The sequence below is a fragment of the Hordeum vulgare genome, chromosome 5H, assembly GCF_904849725.1.
Source record: "Hordeum vulgare subsp. vulgare chromosome 5H, MorexV3_pseudomolecules_assembly, whole genome shotgun sequence".
Lineage (NCBI taxonomy): Eukaryota > Viridiplantae > Streptophyta > Magnoliopsida > Poales > Poaceae > Hordeum > Hordeum vulgare.
In genome coordinates this window covers 394,665,356-394,688,945 of record NC_058522.1, presented here as the reverse complement: position 1 = coordinate 394,688,945, position 23,590 = coordinate 394,665,356, and the positions used below count along the sequence as shown (strand labels likewise).

General features: G+C 43.6%; 1 pseudogene; it reads left to right on the top strand.

Moving 5' to 3' along the window:
- Window positions 1–6,373: 6,373 nt before the first annotated feature.
- Window positions 6,374–10,556, top strand: LOC123399419 (annotated as a pseudogene).
- The last annotated feature ends 13,034 nt before the right edge of the window (window positions 10,557–23,590 follow it).

Sequence of the window (23,590 nt, the reverse complement as noted above, 5' to 3'; positions counted from 1 at the left end):
TGCATTAGAGACAACTACATTCACTTTAAATAGGGCACCATCAAAATCCGTTAAGACGACACCATATGAGCTATGGATGGAAATAGGCCAAAGTTGTCGTTTCTTAAAGTTTGGGGATGCGATGCTTGTGTCAAAAAGCTCCAGCCTGAAAAACTGGAACCCAAAGCGGAAAAGTGCGTCTATATAGGTTACCCAAAAGAGACAGTTGGGTATACCTTCTATCTCATATCCGAGGGCAAAGTGTTTGTTGCTAAGAACAGAGCTTTTCTTGAGAAGGAGTTTCTCTCGAAAGAATTGAGTGGGAGGAAGATAGAACTTGATGAGGTTGTGGAACCTCTGCTCCCTCTAGATGGTGGCGCAGGGCAGAGGGAAATATCTGTCTAGGCAACACTGGTTGAGGAGGAAGCTAATGATGATGATCATGAGGCTTCGGATCAAGTTACTATCGGACCTCGCAGGTCGACAAGATCACGTACTGCTCCTGAGTGGTACGGAAATCCTGTTTTATCTATCATGTTGTTAGACAACAATAAGCCTGTGAATTATGAAGAAGCAATGGTGGGCCCAGATTCCAACAAATGGTTAGAGGCCATGAAGTCCGAGATAGGATCTAAGTATGAAAACAAAGTGTGGACTTTGGAAGTATTACGTGAAGGTCGCAAGGCTATTCAGAACAAATGGATCTTTAAGAAGAATGCGGACGGTAATGTGACCGTTTATAAAGCTCGACTTGTGGCAAAGGGTTTCTCACAAGTTCAAGGAGTTGACTACGATGAGATATTCTCACCGGTAGCGATGCTTAAGTCCGTCAGAATCTTGTTAGTAATAGCTGTATTTTTCGATTATGAAATCTGGCAGATGGATGTCAAAACGGCGTTCCTTAATGGTTTTCTTAACGAAGAGTTGTATATGATGCAACCCGAAGGTTTTGTCGATCCAAAGAATGCTAACAAAGTATGCAAGCTCCAGCGATCCATTTATGGACTGGTGCAAGCATCTCGGAGTTGGAATAAGCGCTTTGATGAGGTGATCAAGGCATTTGGGTTTATACAAGTTGTTGGAGAATCTTGTATTTACAAGAAAGTGAGTGGGAGCTCTGTAGCATTTCTAATATTATATGTTGATGACATATTGCTGATTGGAAACAATGTGGATTATTTAGAGAGCGTAAAGGATTACTTGAACAAATATTTTTCAATGAAAGACCTAGGAGAAGTTGCTTACATATTAGGCATTAAGATCTATAGGGATAGATCGAGGCGCCTAATAGGACTTTCACAAAGCACATACCTTGATAATTTTTTGAAGAAGTTCAGAATGGAGCAGTCCACGAAGGGGTTCTTGCCAGTGTTACAAGGTATAAAGTTGAGTAAGACTCAGTGTCTAGTGACTGCAGAAGATAGATAAAAGATGAGTACCGTCCCCTATGCTTCAGCCATAGGGTCTATCATGTATGCAATGTTGTGCACAAGACCGGACGTCAGCCTGGCCATAAGTATGACATCCAGGTTTCAAAGTGATCCAGGAGTGGAACACTGGGCGGCGGTCAAGAATATTCTAAAGTACGTGAAAAGGACTAAGGAAATGTTTCTCGTTTATGGAGGTGACGAAGAGCTCGTCGTAAAGGGTTACGTCGATGCAAGCTTTGACACCAATCCGGATGATTCTAAGTCCCAAACCGGATACATATTTATTCTTAATGGGGGTGCGGTAAGCTGGTGCAGTTCCAAGCAAAGCGTCGTAGCAGATTCTACATGTGAAGCGGAGTACATGGCTGTCTCGGAGGCAGCTAAGGAGGGTGTCTCGATGAAGCAGTTCATGAAGGATCTTGGAGTTGTGATGAGTGCACTGAATCCAATAACTCTGTTCTGTGACAACACTGGTGTCATTGCTCTAGCAAAGGAACGAAGGTTTCACAAGAAGACCAGACACATCAAACGACACTTCAACCTCATCCGCGACTATGTCAAAGGAGAGTACGTAAATATTTGCAAAGTGCACACGGATCTGAATGTTGCAGATCCGCTGACTAAACCTCTTCCATGAGCGAAGCATGATCAACACCAGAACTGTATGGGTGTTAGATTCATTCCAATGTAAATCGCATAGCGATGTGAGACTAGATTATTGACTCTAGTGCAAGGGGGAGACTGTTGAAAATATGCCCTAGAGGCAATGATAAAATAGTTATTACTATATTTCCTGTTTCAAGATAATCGTTTATTATCCATGCTATAATTGTATTGAAAACATAAATGCATGTGTGGATATATAGACAAAACAATGTCCCTAGTAAGCCTCTAGTTGACTAGCCAGTTGATCAAGGATGGTTGAGCTTTTCTGACCATATGCAAGTGTTGTCACTTGATGACTGGATCACATCATTAGGAGAATGATGTGATGGACAAGACCCAAACTATAAATGTAGCATTTGATCGTGTCATTTTGTTGGTATTGTTTTCTGCGTGTCAAGTATTCATTCCTATGACCATGAGGTCATGTAACTCTTTCACACCGGAGGAATACCTTGTGTGTATCAAACGTCGCAACGTTACTGGGTGACTATAAAGGTGCTCTACAGGTATCTCCAAAGGTGTCCGTTGAGTTAGCATGGATCAAGACTGGGATTTGTCACTCCGTGTGACGGAGAGGTATCTCGGGGACCACTCGGTAATACAACATAACATATAAGCCTTGCAAGCAATGTGGCTAATGTGTTAGTCACGGGATCTTGTATTACGAAGCGAGTAAAGATAATTGCCGGTAACGAGATTGAAATAGGTATAGGGATATCGACGATCAAATCTCGGGCAAGTAACATACCGAAGGACAAAGGGAATGATATACGGGATTATATATATCCTTGGCACAGAGGTTCAACCGATAAGATCTTCGTAGAATATGTAGGATCCAATATGGACATCGAAGTCCCGCTGTTAGATATTGACCGGGGAGTGTCTCAGGTCATGTCTGCATAGTTCTCGAACCCGTAGGATCTGCACACTTAAGGTTCGGTGACGTTTCGGTATAGTTGAGTTGTAGGTGTTGGTGACCGAAGGTTGTTGGGAGTCTAGAATGAGATCACAAACGTCACGAGGTTTTCCGGAATGGTCCGGAAACGAAGATTGATATATAGGATTGTTTCATTTGGCCTCCGGAAAGATTTCATGCATTACCGGCAGTGTACTGGGAGTGACGAATGGGTTCTGGATTTTTACCGGGTGGGGCCCACCCACCCGGGAGTGAACCTAATAGCCCAAGGGTGGCGCACCAGCCCTTAGTGGGATGGTGAGGCCAACCCAAGTGGGCTGTTTTGGCCAAAGGAAAAATCAAAGGAAAAAAAAGAGGGAGGTGGGAAGGAAGGAGGGGACTCCTCCTTCCCCAAACCGAATTGGAGTTGGAGTCCCCTCCTCCTCCACTCGGCCGACGCCCTAGGGGCTCCCTTGAGCCCCAAGGCTAGCCCCTCCCCTCCTCCTATATATACTAGAGGTTTTAGGGTTTTTGAGACACTACTTTGCCATGTGCAACCCTAAACCTCTACTTCGTAGTTCTTCCTCTACATCGGTTTTCTGCGGAGCTCGGGCGAAGCCCTGTAGGAATATATCATCACCATCACCGACGCGCCATCACGCTGCCGGAGAACTCATCTACTTCCCCGTCTATCTTGCTGGATCAAGAAGGCGGAGATCGTCACCGAGCTGTACGTGTGCTAAACACGGAGGTGCCGTCCGTTCGGCGCTAGATCGGAACGGATCATGGGACGATGGTGATTTGAATCACAAAGCTATTCCACTACATCAACCGCGTTTCTTAACGCTTCCCGTTTAGCCATCTACAAGGGTATGCGGATCCGATCTCCCTCTCGTAGATGAACATCACCATGATAGGTCTTCGTGTGTGTAGGAAAATTTTTGTTTCCCATGCAACGTTCTCCAACACTATCTCCCCCTATGTTAGGGATCCTGGATGATTCTCACTCTTATATTGTATGGGATCACTCAGGATCCCCCCCCCCTCGAAAAAATAATGCTAAAATGGATTTTGTTTCATAAAATTTTCAATAAGATCTTAGGAGGTAATGAAATATGGGATCATTGATAATCTTTCTTCCCCTAAGGCAAAAGTCCAGAAAATATCAAAAAATGAAAGACAATGATAATATCGGAGTCACTGAGGCAATGTGGTATGGTAGAACCGAGAATGAAAATCAGGCCTCTAGGAGAAAATCGGTTGGACCGAGTTTCCCAGATCGTTGAGGCCGAGTTGCAAAGAAAATGAACTCCTGAACTGAAAAATAGACAGAGAAAAATCTAAGGATTGGTATAAGATACCAATTGAGAAACGAAATCAAGACAAGAAACAATTCCAATTTTTTTATATTAGAGATATGCACGTATTTGTACGTGGGATATGCATGGGGCTGCTTGTGAGAGAGGCACGTCTCGGCTCGAGACACAAAGCACGATACGCATCGAGAATGAGGGGGTGCGCGTGCAAGAGGCACGACTGTAATAGTCATGAAGCATGTGCCCATGATTTAAAACTAGACCGTGCCTCTGTGTCAATAAAAATCCCTCATGTAAAAACCATGTATCTGATTCAAATAAATACGTCCTTCTGCTCCATGTGTTTGCACATTTCAATCATAAAACCACGTCATTGCATCCGATACATAAACAACCGTGAATCTCACAGTGTATGTATAAGTGTGTACAATTAAAAAACAAAAGCACCATAGTGCCCTAGTTCATGAACAACCATGCCCTTATTGCAAGAAAAACTGTGCCTCTACAACCTTCATGAAAAGTGCTCTCACCGAGTATAACTATGCATTAACAAGCTGCATATAACAATCTTTTGTATCACATATTATTTTAAAAACATGTGCATAAAAACTATGCACTACATAAATGTATTACATCACATTCTTATAAATAACATCAGTGTGGCAGAAGAGTGAAAATAACAACAAGCTCCTCATCAGGCTCTTTAAAGGTCATGAGCATCAAATTATTTACTTCAATAGAAGATGCCCAAAGAAAATTACCGAAGCCTTCCTTCTTGAACACCATTCTACCACCCAAGACAATAAAGTAGGAATAAGGAATGCTCACATATATATCATCAACTTGAGAATCCAAAGTAACTTCAAGAGTTAAAGAACCAGTCCTAGGAATTGATAAAAATCCCTTCAAACTCCTCACAACCATGTCGAGAATAACCTGACCAAAACATCAAGTTATATGTTGTTCTGTTTACAAATTTAAAAGACTATATTATAGAGCAAATAACAAATAGATAAACAGTAGTCAAAAACAAAAGCTCACCATATGTCGACCATTCATATTCATGGAAGTAATTCTATGAACAAAACGAGAACACAATATGTAGTTTGCATCAAAGAGTTGTCGCGACGTGAAGTAGATTTGCCTATCAACAAGTTCCCTCTCAGATTCACTCAGATCCTCAAGCACTACAAAAAATAAATTTCAAATGTTCAAGAGAACAGCAAGACGTATCACGTGAAACAAAATTTAAAATTCTTTAAAAGCAAACCTTACGAACACATTGTAAAGGAAACAACATATAACCACCATGATGAAAATCAACACCAATCATAGTTCCGTAGTGTTCAAGCCTAATAGTCATAATGTCATGATAACGGAGACCATAATCATTCACCAGTCCCTCCCAGAAAGGACCATGAAATTTACTGCTCATCCGACCATGGCTAAACAGAACACCATATAAGTCACCCTCACTGATGTGAAGAGCAAGATCCATATCTTTGTCATCCCTCCGAATAGCTAAAGCCCCACAATGCTCAATGTACCGAGCAAGATGTGATCTAACACTGCATGAAATATACTACAAAAACAACGGAAGCAACCATCGGAATCATATAAACAAAGCCTTAGAATACTTTCCATCCAAAACAACATCAACCATATGCAACAACCAAATAAACAAGACATAAAATCTTACGACACGCCTTGAACAACACCGATCCAGCACCACAGTGAACATAGAGGCACAAGAATCGAATGAGGGACAAGGGCCACCTTGCGCTCGACAAAAGGGGCAAGACATTACCTACAAAAAAACCATGACCAGTAAAAACTAATTTCACAACCGAGTTGAAAGTTCACATCTGATCGTATTGAAAGCCTCCATCCATAATTACCTCATAAATGCCCATTACCTGGAAATATAATGAAAAGAAAGAAAACAGAAAACAGGGAACCAACGGAGAAACACATTTACCGCCCTAGAGGTCACAGGGAGACACGACGATCGTGTTGAAATCTCAGCCCAACTGTGTGCAAGGGCCCAGAGGCGGTGTCACCACAGTGCTGCAGTAGCAGTAGCACCGATGGTCATGGAGGAGCGGCGGCGTGGGATGGTTTACCGGTGAGGCCGCGGCGGCGGCGGTAGCGGTGCACGCCACCACGCCAGTAAGAAGCAAGCGAGGGCCGTGTGGAGGCTGGAGAGGGATGACCACTACCCCGGCGCGGGCCCGGCCTGGTTATGGTCTCATGGACGCGCAACCAGCGCCTGCGCACGCTTCCCGTCGCTGATTGCCAGGTGCGCTAAGGTCAACCACAGGCCAAACCATGAACTTCTGAAGACGACACTCAATCTCCTCTTCGTACCAAAAGTGCTGAGGGATTTCTGGATAGATAGCTCTTAAACAAGTTCGTTATTTATGTCCACAATTAGCCTTTTCTTTTTGCTGATTCACTTAACAGACAGAAAGGGATCAGTAATATGGGTAAACACATAGAGGACGCGGTATGCTGGAACAAGGAAAATATATTTGCAGTACTATACTACTGTATGAAAGGGACCTTGCTCAACATGGCCGGACCTGCATCGAGAAATTGGGAGATAAGATTTGGGTGTAGTCTGAAGATTTTTTTTTCGTAAAACAGATGTTTAGCTTTTGCTTCTGAGATCACTATGTTGTGTGTCTTTGCAAGGCGTCGGCAAATTCTGTTCATTCATCAGGTTGTAACAAAAGTTGGTTGTAAAAATTAACAAGCCAGCGAACGTTTGTCCATGGGAAAACATGGTTAAGCACTAATGCAAGAAGTACTCCCAAATGGCAAACTTTCTCCCACCTCTACACTGCACTGCCCATGTTTTTTTATTATGTGTTCGCTTGTAGTTTCTGTATGGCTTATTTGGGTGCTCAGCTGCATTGCACAATCAGGATATTAGTTTATGTATTCGCAGTTTCTAAACCTGCCAAATGGACCAGCTGGAACATTGTTGCAAGCTTTGGGTGGTTTGAAAAGGTCCAGGCTACCATGTGTCCATGTAGAAAACAAGTCCTTGGCTGGCCGGCCGGCTCCATTGCAAAAGCTTTGGTTTCATTCTGTTCAATTCTTCTACCTAATGTAGTTGTCCTCCCAAACACCAAACAGTGGCAGCAGCAAGGAGTTCTCACCACTTTGTAATCATGGTGTTTTACTTCTGCTTCTTATTGTTTTCCATCCATGTCCCTTTTGCTACCTCACTCTCCTTCAGCTTCAACTTCTCCGAACCCGGCTCCTACTGCGCCCGGGATGCGGATATTGCCTGCACTGGTGATGCCTTCTTCCATGCCCCTGTCATGGAGCTGACCAAGAACGATATCAGTGAAGGCAACAACCACAGCATCGGTCGCGTATGGTACGCACAGCCGGTGCCGCTCTGGGACAAGGCCACCCGCGAGGTGGCCAGCTTTAACACTTCTTTCTCCTTCCAAATTAGGCCGGTCAACGCGGATTTCAGGGCCGATGGGATGGCCTTCTTCCTTGGGCACTACCCGTCGGGCATCCCTCTGGGGAGCTATGGTGGGAATCTCGGACTTTTCAATGGCAGCAACAACAAGAATGCAACCGGTAGTGATCGTATTGTGGCGGTCGAGTTTGACACCTTCAGGAACATGCAATGGGACGACGATGACAACCATGTTGGTATTGATGTCAACTCCATCGTTTCGGTTGTGTCAACCTCACTTGATAAGAAGCTTACACTAGGTACCACCATGACCGCTGAGATCAGCTACGAGAATAGCACAGAGAATTTGTCAGTTATTCTCTGGATCAATGAAACCTCGTACCAAATCAACACAAGTATTGACATGAAAATATGCTTGCCAGAGGAGGTGGCAATTGGATTCTCAGCGGCTACCGGTAGCTCCATCGAGGTACACCGGGTTCTGTCATGGTCATTCAACTCAACCCTAGCAGGGAAGAGTTCTTCGACATTGGTACCAGGAGCAGTGCCTGTGCCTCCTGAAACTGTGAGCTCCAGATCACAAGGAAAAGTACAGGCTACAATAGCATTTTCAGTTGCAATATTTTCTGTGTTGGTGTGTTCTTTCATGGGCTTTCTTCTACGGAAGCAACGAGTATGGAAGAAAGCAACTCAAACCTCCGATGGTGAATTTGAAGATGAAAATGATAAGGCTGAATTTGAGAAAGGGGTTGGCCCTAGGAGGTACCATTATAGTGAGCTTGCCGCTGCTACAGGTAACTTTGCAGAAGAAAAGAAGCTAGGGAGAGGCGGATTTGGCCATGTTTACCAGGGCTGCCTGCGGATTGATGACAAGGATCGCCATGTTGCGATAAAGAAGTTCTCGTCTGAATCATCTGTTCAAGGGAGGAAGGAGTTTGAGGCTGAGATCAAGATCATAAGTCGGCTCAGGCATCGGAACCTTGTCCAGTTAATTGGGTGGTGTGACAGTTGCAAGGGGCTCTTGATTGTCTATGAGCTGGTATCCGAAGGAAGTCTTGACAAGCATATATATAATAGAGGCAGGCTGCTACAATGGTCTGAAAGGTACGAGGAATTATCTGGTTTCTTGCGGAATTTCTTACATTCATAAGCATAATTGCACTTAAGATTAATTGATCAGTTCATAGAAGAACTAATTGAAGTCTAAGACCATAAGTTCTTTTCATAAAATGATAATTGGAGTCCAGTGCTGAAAATGCACATAAATCCTACTCCCTCCGTTCACTATTGTAAGATGTTCTAAAACCTTTTTTTGATTAGATGTATATGGGCGCATTTTAGGTGTTTGTTCACACATTTCAGCCCGTATGTAGTCCATATTGATATATCCAAAACGTCTTATATTTATGAACAGAGGGAATACTTATTAGAGTCTGCAGATCAATGTTTTCATCCATATTTATGCTACTGCAAGTTAAACTTTGAATATGCTATTTCATTTAGCCCATAGTTGTTTTGCTGTAGGCCTCGGCATCAGATTACTCTGTATAGGGCTATAGGCCAATAAACTATGCATAACACATAGCACTCTAACCATTGGCATCTTGAGAAGGGAACCATTTGCCAACAACAACAAAGCTTTTCGTCCCAAGCTAGTTGGGGTAAGCTAGATGAAAACCAACAGAAACCTGTGAGAACCCAAAAGAGAAAGGGAACCGTTTGCAAAAAATAGGAAGAAAAAAAAGAAGGGAATCAGCACAGTTTTAACCTGGATACCAAGAGGACAATTAATTGGTATTAAGATTATTGCAATAGTATTCATCAGAGCACTAAGCTACGACGGTAAGGACCCATTAGTCCATTACCAACAGTTATTCTCTGCCACTCTATTTCTTCCCTGACGTTTTTTTTGACACTTGTAACAGCAGGGGAGCCCCCTACTGCATCTTTTTCATATATAGAACCTCAGAGTACATATTTACATCTACATGTTTTCTTGTTGCTGATTTCTTCCCTGACGTTACACTTGACTGACCTTTGTTTTATAAAGGGGGCACACTGCCTTATTTTCAGGTCAACATTGTAAAGTCGAGCCAACTGAAATTAAATACTCCACTTGGCTAACGATAACCTTTCATTGACAGGTACAATATCATCATTGGCCTCGGCTCTGCTCTGCGCTATCTCCATGCAGAGTGGGAGCAGAGCATTGTTCACGGCGACATCAAGCCAAGCAACATCATGCTCGACACATCATACAACACCAAGCTGGGGGACTTTGGCTTGGCAAGGCTCGTGGACCATGGAGCCAAGTCCGAGACAACCAAAGTAGTGATGGGAACCGCAGGATACATCGATCCCGAGCTCGTCAACACGCGCAGGCCGAGCACTGAGTCAGATGTCTACAGCTTCGGCATCGTCCTCCTGGAGATGGTGTCTGGCCGACACCCCGTGACAGAGTCAGAGGACAAGTTCTTTGTGCTGCTGAGATGGGTCTGGGACCTGCACATCAAGAACGCTATACTTGAAGTGGTGGAGAAGAGACTGAGGTGTGGTGATGTGATGGACGAGCGGCAGATGGAGCGCGTGCTGGTCGTCGGTCTCTGGTGCGCTCACCCCGACCGGAGCGAGCGGCCGTCTATGGCACAGGCGATGCATGTCCTGCAGTCCGAGGATGCCAAGCTGCCGGAGCTTCGGCCGCAGATGTACAGGGCTGAGCCTGTTCTTGCCATGGGGGAACATGGTTACACCGATCTGTCGGTGTGGACGTCCTCCAGTGGCTGCACTGCACTTGGTTCTGATACAGAACCGAGTAACTGATGCTAGCGCCAGACTGGGTTCTCATTGTGGAGTTGATGCTTTCTAGGTAGACACGAAACAGAATCAATGTGTAACATTTTAACCAATCACGCGCAGTTGGAAAATCTGCTCTCTTTGTCTCGGACTGATTGAATTCACATAGCTTCCCAATAGTATTAAACTTAGTTTCTCATGGTTTCATATGTAATCTGTGACTAGAATATTTTCTGTTTCTGACTGCTGGGTGGAGATCTTGATTAATGACCTAGAAAAGGGTTTTTGGAAGATTTCATAATTTCCCAGAGTCAAGTTAGGGTTGAAATCATTTTATTAAGCCCAATATCATATGCTTGAATTTTAGGATTTTCTCAGAATTGTTAGAAGTGGTTTAGCATTTTTAAATATTATAGAATCATTTTTTAAAGAAAAATAACCATTTTTAAATAATCCTGGCAAAAACTAACAACTCAAAGCCATTTGATCCAGATCTTATGCTTAGCATCGACCCGACCTTTATTATAAGTGAGTAAATCGTTGCATTCTATCGTGAGATCGTGCGATGTTCATCTAACGATCACATATGCCACATGCCCTCTCTTTCTCTCACACTGATAGACAGAGCCCATCAATGAGTTGCCTTCTACCTTTTACCCCTGCCATAGAAACATGTGAAGCCATGGAGACGCGCGGTGCTTGTCGTCTCTCTCGATCCCTGAACCCGTGGACTTGTCCACTTGCAAAAATCACTACGTGTAACCTCTCCTTCTCCTAGTGCGCTTTAAAGCCACCCTAGTAGCCATTAAGGCCTATGCACGAAACCGATATGGACTGCCTCTCCACTGCCTCGCTCGAATCAACCTCCCATCACATATAATAGGAGATCCAAAGCACCCTATCTTTGGCCCGCTCCTTTCCACCTCAAACCTCATCTAAGTGTACCCCGAATCCTTCACGGAATCACTAATCAGAATCTGAGCTTGCGGTTTGGTGTCAACGAAGGCAGCATCACATATACGGGGAACCATTCCTCGATTCCTATAACTTCTTATTTTTGCTACTCGAAGCACAACTCCATGACAACCTCGCGTGCCCAAACTCGTAGCCAAAGCACAGTCCTAACAATGATTGCTTCATGTCCTTCACTTGACGAGCTCCAAACAATGATTCTTGCAGGCATAGGACGAATAAGACATTCCCGACCACACCGATGAGCACACCATGATGTGCCGACAATCATACAGAAGTTAAACGGGCCCGAGAGCCACTCAGTTATCGATGGTGGCAACTTCTTAGCCCGTCGCCATCGTGAAGCACCTTATCGATGACCTAAATGCCCAACTCCGATGAGATCACAATCCCTTTAAATTTGTGATCGTGTTTTGAAGCACACAGTTAGATCCTTTTCTTTGCCGAACAGGTACATTATAGGAGTCATAGATCCATGGTTCTAATTTAATGAGTCACCAAACTAGTACGACCAATCAAAACATGCCATATAGTCCAAACTTTTGATGTGACACACCTCCAATAGTTTTAGGACTTATGGTGCATTTTTCGAGAATCCCTAGAATAGATAGGAACAAAATCCCTGGAATATATAGGAACAAAATGTACCCTTTGTTCATAATTTTGAATATTTTAAATATTCAAATTTGAGATGTGAATTTTGATTATAGTTTATCATATCTTGAGTTCTACAAATCCATTTTTGGAAAACTTGATATCCTTGAGACCCTTAGAACATGTAGAACCCAATGTCATGCTTATAATAACGGAAATGTTGTATTCAAATTTCAAATGGGGAATTTTAGCATACTTTGACCATAACTTTAACTTACCAATTCGTTTCAAAGAATTTCTTTTACTGTAAGTGCATCTAGTGCCCCTTAGTGATTTTGGTGGTTTGAAGACTTATAGGTTAAGTACCTAATGTGTTTATGAGTGTACACAGGATCTATAAGTCATTGAGGAGTTTGAGATATTTGAAGAATATCGACCCCTAAAAATGTATATCTTCGGTTGAAGAAATTGGTCTGAAGCTGAAGAAATGAATCGCGAGGAATCTGCGATGAAAATGATATTCCTCATGAAGATACTGAAATTGAGGAATTCGGTGTGTCCTGAAGAAAATCACTTTGAAGAATTTGAAGCCTGAAGATTTACTCTTTCTGTTTTATTTTCTTCGCATTTGAGTAATAGGAACACCGTACTGTTAAAGGGGGTCGAAGTTACACTTTGGAATGAATTTCCTCATGATGCTCAACCCAAGCCTAATCCTACCAAAAGCCTCAAGTGAGGAATACGAGTGACATGAGGACTCTCACAGTTGAGGGCTCCGACCGTTTCGATAGCCACGCCAAGTCATTGGTCTTATCCACTCCAACGGTCATATTATTTAAGGGCATTAGTGTCAAATCATGTCCGGATGCTCCCAGGCTATAAATAGCCACCCCCACAACCATTAGCTGGTTGGCTGCTCCGTTAGTAACTGACAATTGTCATAAGAGCAACCCAATTCCTCAGAGTCTTCGAGAGTAATTCATCAGTGAGGAAATACCCCATACACCGAAACCACAAACCAAACCTAGTGATTGAGCATCACTGAAGAAGTTGTTCATGTGTGGGACTGAAGCCTTTTACCTTTGAGGACTGTGCATCCTCCAGACGGTTAGGCGTCATGGTCTAGAGCTTTCCAGCAGTCAATTGTGGATCGCCGGGTGACCAAGTTTGTGAGGGTTTGGAAGTCTGCCCTGAAGACTTACCACGAGTGTTGGGCGAGGACTGTGTGTTCTTAGCCCAAGGAGAACACGGTAGGGACTATGTGTCCCGGGACTGTGTGTCCTTTGGTTTCAATACCAAGCCGTTCCAAACCAGATGTACGACTATCACATCAGTTGGAACTGGGTCATCAACGACTGTCTTCACTGAGAAACGAGTTCTAATTCCTCAACTCCTTACTTTCCTCGTATTACGTGTTGATGACTTTCACTGTGACTGTTTGAAGAATTTGCTGAAGACTTTCTCTGAATTTCCTCAACCCCAAATTCTTCACGTCAGTTAATCCTCATCTGTATTCTGCGTGCCTGCTCACAGTGCAATCTGTTTTCACATTCTTCACCCTGAAAAACTGCTGTTGTGAAACTTTGCACTTCTGATCCTTTACTGTTTCCGCTGTAAGTTAGTCATTAGTGAGGAATTTCCTCAAAAGGAATTTCCTCAGTGATGAAATTCTAAAAATCTCCTATTCACCCCCTCTAGTCGATATAACGCACTTTCAATTGGTATCAGAGCAAGGTACTACCTTGTTCTGTGTGATTTTGGTTTAACCACCTGGAGTTTTAGTTATGTCGACTGCAGGCATGTTTAAGGTGACTGCAGCATATCCTTCCTTCGAAGGAATGAACTTTCCCTTCTGGAAGAACAAAATGCAAATGTATCTACAAGCTATTGATAATGATCTCTGGTATATTGTGGAACATGGCGTCCCCATCATCTCTGCCAGTGTCTCTGCTACTGATGTGAAGAAATTCAAGCAACTCGATTCTCAAGCGAAGAATATCAGCTGTGGCCATCTGAGCCGAGGCCAGTTTGGAAGAGTAAGTGCTTTGGGCTCTGCAACACTGATCTGGGAGAGACTGTGCAAGGTAAATGAAGGAGTATCAAACCAGCGTGACTCTCGTGTTGATATTCTTCGCAATCTCTTCAATCGCTTCAAGAGACATGACAATGAAAGCTGCCAAGACACCTTTGATCGCCTCACTGACATATCAAATGAACTGCAAGCACTAGGAGCTCGAGACATCACTGATCACGAAGTTGTGAAGAAACTGCTGAGATCTTTGGATTCTTCATTTGATACTTTAGTTCTGATGATTCAAGAAAGACCAAACTACAAGATGCTTGATCCAGCTGATATCCTCGAAAGGCTAAATACTCATGAATTCCAGCTAGAAGAAAAGAAAGATCTATATGGACCAAGCTATTCCAGACCACGTGCACTGAAGGCTAGAGAAATTTACTCATCTGAAGAAGAAGACACAGATGACAGCATTTGTGACCCTGAAGAATTTGGACAGGAGCTTGCAATGCTCGTGAGGAAATTCCAGAGATTTACACGACGTGGCCAGTTCGGTAAATCTTCAAGAAGAGACATGAGGAAATCAGAATCTTCATCTGAGGACTACAAGAAACGAACCTGCCACAAGTGCAAGAAATCACGTCACTACGTTGCTGATTGTCCCCGCTGGGGAAAGGAATCAAAGAAGAAGAAATACAAGGATGACAGTTCTGATGACTCGAAGAAGAAGAACAAATCTTCAAAATCCTCATCTTCAAAGCCCTCATCGCACAAGAAGACTAGTTTCAGAAAGGCTCGGGCACTTATTGGCAAGGAAATTGACTCATAGGCAGAATCAGAGGAATGTGATGAAGAAGAGGGTTCTGGTGAAGACTCAGAATCCGGACAGGCTAGTCTTGCACTGGCAACCACTTTCGTCAGCAAGTCAATCTTCAATCTTGAAGAAAATGATTGCACCATCCACACTGATGACTATGCTGATGACTTCGCTCCAACCTATTGCTTCATGGCAAAAGGTTCAAAGGTACCAAATAATGCCTCCTCCTCTGATTCAAGTGACTGTGAACCTGATGATTATAAGAAACCCAATTACAGTAAACTTGCTACCATTTCCACCAAACAACAAACTGCCGTGGAAAAGCTTCAGAAACTGCTAGATAAAAGTGATGATCTGTTGAATGATGAAATGAACCTTACCCAAATCCTCACTGAAGATGTGAAAAGTCTTCAGTCTAGATTTGATAATCTTCAGGATCGTTATGATACACTCCTCACTGATCATGAGAAGCTTTCCTATGAATTTCTTCAAAGGAAGCTTGATCTTGAGAAGCTGAGGATGTCTCATGATGATCTACGTATGGAAAATGATTCATTACTAGCTCAACAGATCAGCGCTGGTCAAGTTGAATTCATTCCTCCATGTCTTAAATGCATTGAACGCGAAACTGATAATTCCTCACCAGAATCATCAAATGCTACTATTGTTGGGGAACGTCGCATGGGAAACAAAAATTTTCCTACGCGCACGAAGACCTATCATGGTGATGTCCATCTACGAGAGGGGATGAGTGATCTACGTACCCTTGTAGACCGTACAGCAGAAGCGTTAGAGAACGCGGTTGATGTAGTGGAACGTCCTCACGTCCCTCGATCCGCCCCGCGAACAATCCCGCGATCAGTCCCACGATCTAGTACCGAACGGACGGCACCTCCGCGTTCAGCACACGTACAGCTCGACGATGATCTCGGCCTTCTTGATCCAGCAAGAGAGACGGAGAGGTAGAAGAGTTCTCCGGCAGCGTGACGGCGCTCCGAAGGTTGGTGATGATCTTGTCTCAGCAGGGCTCCGCCCGAGCTCCGCAGAAACGCGATCTAGAGGAAAAACTATGGAGGTATGTGGTCGGGCAGCCGTGAGAAAGTCGTCTCAAATCAGCCCTAATACCTCCGTATATATAGGTGGGAGGGGGAGGGAAGAGGCAGCCTCAAACCGTCAAGGGTTGGCCGAAATTGGAGGTGGAGGAGTCCTACTCCAATCCTACTTGGAGTAGGATTCCACCTTCCCACTTGGAAACTCTTTCCACCTTGTGTTTTTTCCTTCTCAAACCTTATGGGCCTTAGTGGGAACTTATTCCAGCCCACTAGGGGCTGGTTTATCTCTTCCCATAGCCCATGAGACCCCTTGGGGCGTGACACCCCTCCCGATGGTCCCCGGCACCCCTCCCGACACTCCCGGTACACTACCAATGAGCCCGAAACTTTTCCGGTAATGCACAAAAACCTTCCGGTAACCAAATGAGGTCATCCTATATATCAATCTTCGTTTCCGGACCATTCCGGAAACCCTCGTGACATCCGTGATCTCATCCGGGACTCCGAACAACATTCGGTAACCAACCATATAACTCAAATACGCATAAAACAACGTCGAACCTTAAGTGTGCAGACCCTGCGGGTTCGAGAACTATGTAGACATGACCCGAGAGACTCCTCGGTCAATATCCAATAGCGGGACCTGGATGCCCATATTGGATCCTACATATTCTACGAAGATCTTATCGTTTGAACCTCAGTGCCAAGGATTCGTATAATCCCGTATGTCATTCCCTTTGTCCTTCGGTATGTTACTTGCCCGAGATTCGATCGTCAGTATCCACATACCTATTTCAATCTCGTTTATCGGCAAGTCTCTTTACTCGTTCCGTAATAAAAGATCCCGTAACTTACACTAAGTCACATTGCTTGCAAGGCTTGTGTGTGATGTTGTATTACCGAGTGGGCCCCGAGATACCTCTCCGTCACACAGAGTGACAAATCCCAGTCTCGATCCATACTAACTCAACGAACACCTTCGGAGATACCTGTAGAGCATCTTTATAGTCACCCAGTTACGTTGCGACGTTTGATACACACAAAGCATTCCTCCGGTGTCCGTGAGTTATATGATCTCATGGTCATAGGAACAAATACTTGACACGCAGAAAACAGTAGCAACAAAATGACACGATCAACATGCTACGTCTATTAGTTTGGGTCTAGTCCATCACATGATTCTCCTAATGATGTGATCCCGTTATCAAGTGACAACACTTGCCTATGGCCAGGAAACCTTGACCATCTTTGATCAACGAGCTAGTCAACTAGAGGCTTACTAGGGACAGTGTTTTGTCTATGTATCCACACAAGTATTGTGTTTCCAATCAATACAATTATAGCATGGATAATAAACGATTATCATGAACTAAGAAATATAATAATAACTAATTTATTATTGCCTCTAGGGCATATTTCCAACAGTCTCCCACTTGCACTAGAGTCAATAATCTAGTTCACATCACCATGTGATTCCAACGAATCCAACACCCATATAGTTATGGGGTCTGATCGTGTCTTGCTCGTGAGAGAGGTTTTAGTCAACGGTTCTGAAACTTTCAGATTCGTGCGTTCTTTACAAATCTTTATGTCATCTTATAGATGCTGCTACTACGTGCTATTCGGAAATGCTCCAAATATCTACTCTACTATACGAATCCGTTTCACTACTCATAGTTATCCGGATTAGTGTCAAAGCTTGCATTGACGTAACCCTTTACGACAAACTCTTTAACCACCTCCATAATCAAGAAAAATTCCTTAGTCCATTAGTTACTAAGGATAAATCTCGACCGCTGCTAGTGATTCAATCATGGATCACTCTCTGTACCTCTCAACATACGTTGAGTCAAGGCACACTACAGGTGCGGTACACAGCATGGCATACTTTAGATTCTACGGCTAAGGCATAGAAGACGACCTTCGTCTATTCTCTTTATTCTGCCGTGGTCGGGTTTTGAGTCTTACTCAAATTCACACCTCACAACGCAACCAAGAACTCCTTCTTTGTTGGTCTATTTTGAACTCTTTCAAAACTTGTCAAGGCATGCATCTTGTTGAAACTTCTATTAAGCGCTTTCGATCTATCTCCATAGATCTTTGATGCTCAACGTTCAAGTAGCGTAATCCAGGTACTCCTTTGAAAACTTCTTTCAAACAACCTTGTATGCTTTACAGAAATTCTACATTACTTCTGATCCACAATATGTCAACCACATATACCTATCAGAAATTCTATAGTGCTCCCACTCACTTCTTTGGAAATACAAGTTTCTCATAAACCTTGTACAAACCCAAAATCTTTGATCATCTCATCAAAGTGTATATTCCAACTCCGAGATGCTTGCACCAGTCCATTGAAGGATCACTGGAGCTTGCATACTTGCTAGTATCTTTAGGATCGACAAAACCTTCTGGTTGTATCACATACAATGTTTGCTCAAGGAAACCGTCGAGAAAACAATGTTTTGACATCCTACGTGCAATATTTCATAAATAATGCATCAACAACTAACATAATTCTAACAGACTTTTAGCATCGCTACGAGTGAGAAAGTCTCATCATAGTCAACTGTTTGATCTTATCGAAAACATCTTTGCGACAAGTCGAGCTTTTCTTAATAGTGACTTATCACCATCATCGTCTGTCTTCTTTTAAAGATCCATCTTTACTCAATAGTCTTATGACCATCAAGTAGTTCTTTCAAAGTCTACACTTTGTTTTCATACATGGATCCTCTCTCGGATTTCATGGCTTCCAGCCATTTGTCGGAATCTGGGCCCACCATCGCTTTCTCCATAACTCGTAGGTTCACTGTTGCTCAACAACATGACCTCCAAGACAGGGTTACCGTACTACTCTGCAGCAGTACGCGACCTTGTCGACCTACGAGTTTTGTAGTAACTTGATTCGAAGCTCAATGATCACCATCATCAGCTTCCACTTCAATTGGTGTAGGCGCCACAGGAACAACTTCCTATGCCCTGCTACACACTGGTTGAAGTGATGGTTCAATAACCTCATCAAGTTCTACTACCCTCCCACTCAATTCTTTCGAGAGAAACCTTTCCTCGAGAAAGGATCCGTTTCTAGAAACAAACACTTTGCTTTCGGATCTGAGATAGGAGATTTACCCAACTGTTTTGGATATCCTATGAAGATGCATTTATCCGCTTTGGGTTCGAGCTTATCAGACTGAAACTTTTTCACATAAGTGTCGAAGCCCCAAACTTTCAAGAAATGACAGTTTAGATTTCTCTAAACCTCAGTCTATACTGTGTCATCTCAACGGAAATACGCGGTGCCCTATTTAAAGTGAATGTGGTTGTCTCTAATGCATAACCCATAACCGATAGTGGTAATTCGATAAGAGACATCACAGCATGCACCATACTAAATAGTGCGTGGCTATGACGTTCAGACACATCATCACACTATGATGTTCCAGGTGGCATGAACTGTGAAACAACTTCCACATTGTCTTAACTGTGTACCAAAAACTCGTAACTCAGATATTCATTTCTATGATCATATCGTAGACAGTTTATCCTCTTGTTACGATGAACTTCACTCCGAAACAGAATTGAACTTTTCAATATCTCAGACTTGTGATTCATTAAGTAAATACTCTAGTATCTACTCAAATCATCATTGAAGTAAGAACATAATGATATCCACTACTTGCCTCAGCACCCATTGGACTGCATACATCAAAATGTATCACTTCCAACAAGTTACTATCTTGTTTCATCTCAATGACAACAAGGCCTTGCTCATGTGGTATAATTTGCATGTCACTAGTGATTCGAAATCAGGTGAGTACAAAGATCCATTAGCATGGAGCCTCTTCATGCAATTTATACTAACATGACTCAAGCGGCAGTGCCACAAGTAAGTGGTACTATCATCATTAACTCGTATCTTTTGGCACCAAACACTACAATCGAGATTCAATAAACCATTGAAGGTGTTTATTCAAACAAATAGACTAACCATTATTCTCCTTGAATGAATAATCGTATTGCAATAAACACGATCCAATCATGTTCATGCCTTAACGCAAGCACCAAATAACAATTATTTAGGTTCAACACCAATCCCGATGGTAGAGGGAGCGTGCGACGTTTGATCATATCAACCTTGGAAACACTTCCAACACGTATCGTCACCTCGCCTTTAGCTAGTCTCCGTTTATGTCGTAGCTTTCATTTCGCGTTACTAATCACTTAGCAACCGAACCGGTATCCAATACCCTTGTGCTACTAGGAGTACTAGTAAAGTACACATCAACATTATGTATATCAAATATACTTCTCTTTACTTTTGCCAGCCTTCTTATCTACCAAGTATCTTGAGTTGCTCCGCCTCAGTGATTGTTCCCCTCATTACAGAAGCACTTAGTCTCGGGTTTGGGTTCAATCTTGGGTCTCTTCATTAGTGCAGCAACTGTTTTGCCGTTTCACGAAGTATCCCTTCTAGCCCTTGCCTTTCTTGAAACTTAGTGGTTTTACAAACCATCAACTATTGATGCTCCTTCTTGATTTCTACTTTCGCAGTGTCAAACATCGCGAATCGCTCAAGGATCATTGTATGTATCCTTGATATGTTATAGTTCATCACGAAGCTCTCACAGCTTGGTGGCAGTGACTTTGGAGAACTATCACTATCTCATCTGGAAGATTAACTCCCACTTGATTCAAGCGATTGTCGTACTCAGACAATCTGAGCACACGCTCAACGATTGAGCCTTTCTCCTTTACTTTGTGGACAAAGAATCTTGTCAGAGGTCTCGTACCTCTTAACAAGGGCACAAGCATGAAATCACAATTTCATCTCTTTAGAACATCACTTATGTTCCGTGACGTTTTACAACGTTTTCGGCGCCTTGCTTCTAAGCCATTAAGTATTTTGCACTGAACTATCATGTAGTCATCAGAAACGTGTATGTCGGATGTTCATAGCATCCACAGACGACGCTCGAGGTGCAGCACACTGAGTGGTGCATTAAGGACATAATCCTTCTGTGCAGCAACGAGGACAATCCTCGGTTTTACAGACCCAGTCTGCAAAGTTTGCTACTATCAATTTTCAACTAAATTTTCTCTAGGAACATATAAAAAACAGTAGAGCCATAGCGCAAGCTACATCGTAATTCGCAAAGACCATTAGACTATGTTCATGACAATTAGTTCAATTAATCATATTACTTAAGAACTCCCACTCAAAAAGTACATCTCTCTAGTCATTTGAGTGGTACATGATCCAAATCCACTATCTCAAGTCCGATCATCACGTGAGTCGAGAATAGTTTCAGTGGTAAGCATCTCTATGCTAATCATATCAACTATACGATTCATGTTCGACCTTTCGGTCTCATGTGTTCCGAGGCCATGTCTGCACATGCTAGGCTCGTCAAGCTTAACCCGAGTGTTCCGCGTGTGCAACTGTTTTGCACCCGTTGTATGTGAACGTTGAGTCTATCACACCCGATCATCACGTGGTGTCTCGAAACGAAGAACTGTCGCAACGGTGCACAGTCGGGGAGAACACAATTTCGTCTTGAAATATTAGTGAGAGATCACCTCATAATGCTACCGTCGTTCTAAGCAAAATAAGGTGCATAAAAGGATTAACATCACATGCAATTCATAAGTGACATGATATGGCCATCATCACGTGCTTCTTGATCTCCATCACCAAAGCACCGGCACGATCTTCTTGTCACCGGCGCCACACCATGATCATCCATCAACGTGTTGCCATCGGGGTTGTCGTGCTACTTATGCTATTACTACTAAAGCTACATCCTAGCAAAATAGTAAACGCATCTGCAAGCACAAACGTTAGTATAAAGACAACCCTATGGCTCCTGCCGGTTGTCGTACCATCGACATGCAAGTCGATATTTCTATTACAACATGATCATCTCATACATCCAATATATCACATCACATCGTTGGCCATATCACATCACAATCATACCCTGCAAAAACAAGTTAGACGTCCTCTAATTTTGTTGTTGCATGTTTTACGTGGTGACCAAGGGTATCTAGTAGGATCGCATCTTACTTACGCAAACACCACAACGGAGATATATGAGTTGCTATTTAACCTCATCCAAGGACCTCCTCGGTCAAATCCGATTCAACTAAAGTTGGAGAAACCGTCACTTGCCAGTCATCTTTGAGCAAAGGGGGTTACTCGTAACGATGAAACCAGTCTCTCGTAAGCGTACGAGTAATGTCGGTCCAAGCCGCTTCAATCCAACAATACCGCGGAATCAAGAAAAGACTAAGGAGGGCAGCAAAACGCACATCACCGCCCACAAAACCTTTTGTGTTCTACTCGAGAAGACATCTACGCATGAACCTAGCTCATGATGCCACTGTTGGGGAACGTCGCATGGGAAACAAAAATTTTCCTACGCGCACGAAGACCTATCATGGTGATGTCCATCTACGAGAGGGGATGAGTGATCTACGTACCCTTGTAGACCGTACAGCAGAAGCGTTAGAGAACGCGGTTGATGTAGTGGAACGTCCTCACGTCCCTCGATCCGCCCCGCGAACAATCCCGCGATCAGTCCCACGATCTAGTACCGAACGGACGGCACCTCCGCGTTCAGCACACGTACAGCTCGACGATGATCTCGGCCTTCTTGATCCAGCAAGAGAGACGGAGAGGTAGAAGAGTTCTCCGGCAGCGTGACGGCGCTCCGGAGGTTGGTGATGATCTTGTCTCAGCAGGGCTCCGCCCGAGCTCCGCAGAAACGCGATCTAGAGGAAAAACTATGGAGGTATGTGGTCGGGCAGCCGTGAGAAAGTCGTCTCAAATCAGCCCTAATACCTCCGTATATATAGGTGGGAGGGGGAGGGAAGAGGCAGCCTCAAACCGTCAAGGGTTGGCCGAAATTGGAGGTGGAGGAGTCCTACTCCAATCCTACTTGGAGTAGGATTCCACCTTCCCACTTGGAAACTCTTTCCACCTTGTGTTTTTTCCTTCTCAAACCTTATGGGCCTTAGTGGGAACTTATTCCAGCCCACTAGGGGCTGGTTTATCTCTTCCCATAGCCCATGAGACCCCTTGGGGCGTGACACCCCTCCCGATGGTCCCCGGCACCCCTCCCGACACTCCCGGTACACTACCAATGAGCCCGAAACTTTTCCGGTAATGCACAAAAACCTTCCGGTAACCAAATGAGGTCATCCTATATATCAATCTTCGTTTCCGGACCATTCCGGAAACCCTCGTGACGTCCGTGATCTCATCCGGGACTCCGAACAACATTCGGTAACCAACCATATAACTCAAATACGCATAAAACAACGTCGAACCTTAAGTGTGCAGACCCTGCGGGTTCGAGAACTATGTAGACATGACCCGAGAGACTCCTCGGTCAATATCCAATAGCGGGACCTGGATGCCCATTTGGATCCTACATATTCTACGAAGATCTTATCGTTTGAACCTCAGTGCCAAGGATTCGTATAATCCCGTATGTCATTCCCTTTGTCCTTCGGTATGTTACTTGCCCGAGATTCGATCGTCAGTATCCACATACCTATTTCAATCTCGTTTATCGGCAAGTCTCTTTACTCGTTCCGTAATACAAGATCCCG